The following is a 7,147-nucleotide window of genomic DNA, read 5'->3' on the forward strand; positions in this document are numbered from 1 at the left end:
ATGAAATGCCGCACAACTGGAGAATTTCAAGAACGGATATAACACTTTCCTTAGGTTATTTAAAGCGGCAAATGACCACCAAACCTTAATCTTAGCAGACAAATGTGCCAATGAAAATCGTAAACGTGAATTGTTGGTGAAAATGTTGGACCAAAAAGTTTCAATAAAATATATATAAAAATTTTGGGCGGGACGAAGTTCGCCGGGTCTGCTAGTTGTTTATACGACACATTAAGCGCTTTGACCCAGTCCGCTGTGATTCGAAGCGGATGCATAAAACAAATTTCAATACGCTCTGAATTTCAAAAGTGAATTGACTCGAATTTGATTTCAAATCGGTTTTTTATTTCTCAAATCGGTTAGAAAGCATAGAAGAAATTGACGGCCAAGTCCATCTCGGTGAACGTAAGTTCCGCAGGGCTGCACTACTGCTGCAGCTCGCTTGATACCGGCAGGATGTACTAACGGACCCACGTCCAAACTTCCCTGCCGAAGCGGCTGTTCTAGCCGATGAGCGTGATAGCCTACGTCAGGCCGATCCCGGAGATCCCCGTATCAGGGATCTCAACGCGGAGATTCGGCAACTAGTAAACGTACATAAGCGGAAGAAGTGGGAGGAGCATCTGAAGACCTGTAACTTCACCTCTGGTGTGAGCAAGCTTTGGTCAACCGTGAGGTCACTGTCCAATCCGACGAAGCACGACGACAGAGTCGAAATTTCCTTCAGCGACCATGCTTCGTCGGACCCGGAGCGATGCGCGAGCTATTTTAGCCGCCTGTTCATACTGCATCCTCCGGTGGACAAAGCCAAGCGTCGAGTGACCAGAAGGCTGCACAAACTGCCAACAAACTGTGCCCCCCTTGCTTTCACTTGCGGTGAAGTTCAGGTGGCCATCGGGAAGGCGAAAGCCTCCAAATCCATGGGTCCCGACGGAATATGCATGCTTATGCTGAAAAATTTGGGTCCTTGCGGGGGTAGCGTACCTAACGGAGGTCCTCAATTTGTCAACTTGCTCTACTAAACTATCTTTAGTTTATGTTTTTCCACGGCTCGCACATCTTTACTAATTTTGTTTTAAATAAATACCATGTATTTTTCGATTTGACTTAAATAGGTCATATTCGAAAATTGATAACTTCCAGAACTTAATTCACATCATTGGCTTCAAACCGATTTAAAGTTACCTGTGAATAATTAGTTTTCATAAAAACCCACCAACACTTTACCAAAGGTCCAAAGTAAATGATATAATGAAATAACACTTTGTACAAGCGCTCCTTCCATATTTCTGGGGTCATATGACCCATTGTGAAGTCTGATCGAGTTTTAATGAGACTGGCTCGATTCTGTCATTGCATAGCCTTTTGACAACTGTGTCAACTTCTATAGATTTAGTTGTAAGAGGATATCACCCTATTTCTTTTAAGCTTAAAACTTTTAACGTGGGAGTTGACCGGAGTCCAGTTTTAAACATGTTTTATAGTCATTATTATTAAATACCACATTTAGTGCGAACATTGGGGTAATGTAAACGGAGCGGTTTTTGTTATAAAATTTATTTAATCTAACAGAGTTTTATATATTATAACTCAATAAGGTTTAAGTCTTGCCATAGCTTGCATTCGCTGAACTGAGGATAACCGTTTTCCAATTCTCTCGCACGATCTTCTTCTGATAAGCCGTTTTTTTCCTAATTCAGGTAAAGAGCCTTATCCTTAAGCTGGTGCGAAATGATGTCTTTTAATGATTAGCTCACCCCGTTAGTTTAAGCAGAAGGAATCTATTCATTGATTTTTGGAGGATAATTATAAGTTTTTGGTATATTTAATTTTAATTTGATTTTTGATGTCGAAAATTCGGATTTTCAACGAATTTGTTCAACATTATTTTTTCAGCAGCAACTTCCAAAGCGAATAAAACTGTCAAATAAATACTATGAAATTTAAACCTCATAATGGTAGATCTATTGTCTAACGATCTGCATTGCAACTTTTTAATACATTCCAACAATTGCTGTACAGAAATTGCTGGAACGCGTACCGATTTTGAGTGAACGATGCTTTATATGGTTTACAATAATATATGTTTGGTTGACTGTGCATCTCAGAAACGAAATTGTTTTTTTTTAAACCGTCAGATTAAGAAAACCCCTCCAGATAATCGTCAGATTATGGAACAGGACGGCAAGGGCATCGAGATGAACCTTCTGTATGAAAATCTGGCGCGCTCGAGTAAATCCAAATGGCGATTTTTTTTGCATCTTCAAGAAGACGCCAGGAGCTTGCGTCACATCTGAATCGTCACATTATTGAATGGGAGGTTCATTCGGGCGCATTTAATATCACTTGTGAATATCTGACGCGCTCGAGTAAATTTTTTTGTTACCCATCTTTGACCCTTCCGTACGCCAAACCCCACCATGCAAACCGGCAAATTAGCATATTCCCGTCATCAGAAACACGTTTGATTTATTCACTGTTGATATCTGACGCGCTCGAGTAAATCCATGTAACTGTTTTTTTTTTGTTTTTTTTTTTACAGTTTTGGAAGCCTGTAGGTCCTCTACCCATCGCTGGATGGAAAAACATCACATGACCTTTTTTTCTTCATCATCATCATCTTCGAAATCCAATAGGTCAAAATGACGCTCGAGTAAATCCCGATTTAGCATCGTGGGCTCCCCTACTATAAGGTGTTTACCTATTTTCCCAGTGGGGGATTGCAATATGTAAATAAATTAATAACAACTTACGCTTTTTTAACTTCGCTTTCCGTCGCATTTCTCGATATGTCGAGAATTTTATAATAGTCTACCATTGTTTAAAGTTGTTTTTGAACGAAAATCAGAATTTTTAATTGAAATCAAATACCAGTTATTCTTTCAGATATTGATTTGTTCAAGTCCACACTAGATGTATTTCCAACAGACTACGAAGAAATTTCTTCCAAATTAGTGAGTTATCTGAAAACATAAATAAAATGCTTATATTATTTTCAAGATTTTACCCTTGATTAGATATTATACTATATAACAATATATGTTATGGAGTCGAGCACGTCGATAACGATGTTTTACCTGCAGTTCGTGTGTTCAAATATCTTTGAACATGTCGTCGCCTGGGTAAAAGATTGTCGGTATGTTAATTTCAGCAGGTTGTGGGAAATCGCGATTGAAGTTTGGAATGCAAATTCTCAAAAACGCGAAGATAGATTTTCTCCAAAGTCTCTGAAAATGTTACTAGTTCACAAAATTCTCAAATTATTTATTTTTTAATTAGTTTTGAGTTTATGAAGGATTTTCTTTAGTCAAATTTTGTCGTAGGCGTCATTTGTCCAGAATTTGGCAGACATATTGTATGAAATACGACAAAATGTTATAAAAATTTCTACCAAATTAACGCCATTTTTAAGATATTGATTAGTTTAATGTGACTGCATCACCAACTAAATTTTTACTAAATTATCGAAAAATTTGCAGTCAATATCTCGGAAACTAAAGGAGATATCTAAAAACTGATAACACCAATCGAAAGACATTATTTCAAAATATATAACTGCATCCAGAACTAAAAATCGTTAAAATGGCGCTTACGACAATCTTTTACCCAGGCGACGATGTGTACAGTAGACCGTTCGTTATTTAAAATTTTTTTCAAATATACAGTTTGCCGGGCAGAAAAAGATGTCTTTTAGTCTAAAAGTAAGCTGTGCAAAATTTTATTCGAATATGATTACTCTAAGTACTTGCGCGTTGCATTTGAAAATTTACATAAAACATATGCAATTAGGGAAAAAAGTTTTTAACAAAATAGTTGAAAATCATGAATTTTATAGTCACTCGCTATGTAAAATAACTCACAGAATCTGAATATGACGTCAAAAATAAAAAAAAGTAGAATAGGTTTTTAGAACTTGCGAAATTATCGTTTTTTTAATTTTCAATTTTTTTGCATTTTCAATTTTTTCGAAAAATATCCGGTTCTGATTATCACACCGCAAAAAGCTCTCCACCAGATTAGAGGTCTTCGAAATACCTATGAACTTGCTTCGCAATGTTTTGCAACCAAATTATCAGTTTTAAGAGGCATCTGCAAATTTATGGGTGAAATCGGACACAATTTAAAGTCGCATCGTTATTCTACTGTGAATTACACCTAAAAGCCTTTTGTTCTTATTTTTATGGTATATTAAAGCTTATTTAACTTCAAAGTATATAGATCCAAATCTTTTGCAAATCGATTTGAAAATAGAAAATTTATAGCAAATTTAATAAATGATATTGGATTCAAGCAACGTATCGATACTGTACAGCACATTTGATCGTAAAATCAATTAAAATATCATTTCCATTGGCATGTTATGCACATCGCAATTAGAAAAACAGCTGACAAAAGTCTTGTTTCATTAAGAAATAGTTTGTAATAATTTGTATCTTGTCTTGGCTGGCAAAAAAGTTGATGAAATAAGATAAATTCAGATAGCAAAATAACATTTGATTTTTAGATAAAGTTTGGAAGTTTCTGCGGGGTAAATTTATACTTGTATCTTAGCGTGGACCGAAAATCCGCTTTTCTAGAAATTTTATTGGTAATAGCAAAAATATGATGTATTGTGGAATGATTTTCCGTCATCCCTTGTCGGTACACGGGTTCTGGTACACGGGTAAAATGACATACAAAGTGGCCAAGGTTTTCTAAAAATTCAACAAATGTAGCTACATAGGGCAAACTGGCCGTAAGATTAAAAAATGATTCCGAGAACATATAAGAGACTACAATAAGAGGACACAAAAACCAAGCGTCACACCAGAATCAAACTTCGCTAATGATATGATCGAAAATAAATGTACACCAATGAAAATTAATAAGGCAGCCAAACTCCTCCACGTACAGCATAAAGGACGGCGTTTGAACATATTGGAAAACATGGAGATATACAAGCAGAAAACATTTCAAGGGAGAATTATAAACGAACAAACAAACACCGTATCCGATGTAATATTTGAACCACTCAAGATGCTGTACGAAAAATATGAGAAGACCCCTGGAAAAAACGCCAACGCGAGGATACATACCCACGCCGCAGAAACCAAGAAAATGAAAATAACGGATTTCTATCTGCCGGCACAAGCAAGCAACCTAATACCTGCTAAATAACGGAACATAAACCGACGCAATCACGAAAACCAAGAAAATAAAAATAACGGATTTCTACCCGCCGGCGAATACAAGCAACCAAAAAGCACCTACCTGTGAGATAATGAAACAAAAGCGGTCGCACTTAAATGGGTATGCATGACCTAATGACAGTTAAAACAGATAGTAACACGAATACATAAAAAGCGGAAGGAAACACGAACCCTTAAGAACGAAAAATGACACTGAAGATGGCACAACGCCGAAACCGGTTTGTCTCCAAACCAAATTTGACAAGGGATGACGGAAAATCGTTCCACAATACATCATGCTCCTATCCTGTCGGAAGCACAAACAACCAAAAAGAAGCAAAAATATGGTTCATTATGCTCTAAAAACAATCTGTGTGAAAGATGACAATGTTTGGTCAATATTTTAGGCTCGCCGAAATTCGGATAACTTGCAGTTTTTTAAATAAAATGCTTTAAAAACTATACGCGATAAACGGAAAATTTTGAAAATTGTGAAATGTAGAGTTACAAACCTTTTGTTAATTGCCATTTAGTTATTTTTTAAAGCAGTGGAAGATCGACCTACCTCGGTAGCCAGTTCGAAAACGCCCTATCTCAGAAAACTTTTCTAGAACGCCCTACTTAAGAATTTGATTGAAAAACGCCCTATTTCAGAATATTATTGAAAACCACCCTAACTCAGAATTCGGTTCAAAAACGCCCTATCTCAAACGAAAATACATTGAAAATAAGCTGAGATAGGGCTTTTTTGAATCGGCATCTAAGATAGGGCGTTTTTCGATCAAATTCTGAAGTAGGGCGTTCTTGAAAAGTTTTCTGAGATAAAGCGTTGTTGAAAAGTTTTCTGAGATAGGGCGTTTTCGAACTGGCTGCCGAGATAGGTCGATCTTCCACTCAGCCATCGATATGAAGTGTACACATAAGTACTGATTGCACATAAAATTGCAAACCAGTTAATGGTGTACTTCAAAACTTATGACTTAATTAATTTTTCACCTCTTAAAAATTACATAAAAAATTCACTTGTTTTCATTTTTTTTTTTTTAGTTAAAACATCTATAGCTCAAAAGTTATTCAACAAATTGATTTAAAATTTGTTTGAGGCTTCAAGTATACGTCTATGAATTATATCCAAAAGCAACCAGCTTGTTATAGTTTACAACAATAATAAAATAATGTTTTTTTAAAAACAAGCTTTTATTTAACATGTACAATCACAGGAATAAAATAAAGTAGTGTAACAAAAGATTTTTTAGCAAGAAAATTTTGTCAGAACTGCACTAAAATGAATAAAATAAAATAAGTTAAGGTCTCGTTAAAGTTACTAAAAGCCATTTAGTGAAAGGAGTTATTCAGATTGGTAGAGTTATTTCAGTCCTTCTCAATGGTTCAGAAAATTAATTTTTATACTAGGAAATCGGGAGAGGTCGAAACCATGATTGATTTATTATTTACCAATAGCAAAAACATTTCGTGTCAAAGAATGGATATGCATCGGATCTCCGATCATGAGACAATTTATGTCAAGATCGAGTTGCGAAAATATATAAAATGAGAGCAAACAAATTTATTATATCTTGGGAAAATTACACAAGTGATAATCTTCTTCACCAACTGAGGTAATACAACTACAGGGAATTTTTCGAAATTAAGCATAGATGATAAATCGAAATTTTTAACTAATGTCTTGTCGCATTCAATGGGCATTCTAACATACACTAAAGAAATAAGGCTTAAGCTCATGAACAAGTGGTATGATGCTGAATTAGCAAACCTTAATAAACAAAAGTATAATCTTTACAGGATAGCATTAGAAACAGGGGCCTGGAGTGGCTATAATACAATCAAACGTAGATACAAGAGGATGGTAAAGGTTAAAAAGGTTAAATACTTAGGAGCATAAAATAACAGTTAATATTGGAGATAGAAAATCAATGTGCGAAGCATCTAAAAAATTGCATAAGTATGTCAAAGGAAAT

Source organism: Rhagoletis zephyria, unplaced genomic scaffold, assembly GCF_001687245.7.
Source record: "Rhagoletis zephyria isolate East Lansing unplaced genomic scaffold, Rhagoletis_zephyria_1.1 Rzeph_scaffold_02198, whole genome shotgun sequence".
Taxonomy (NCBI): domain Eukaryota; kingdom Metazoa; phylum Arthropoda; class Insecta; order Diptera; family Tephritidae; genus Rhagoletis; species Rhagoletis zephyria.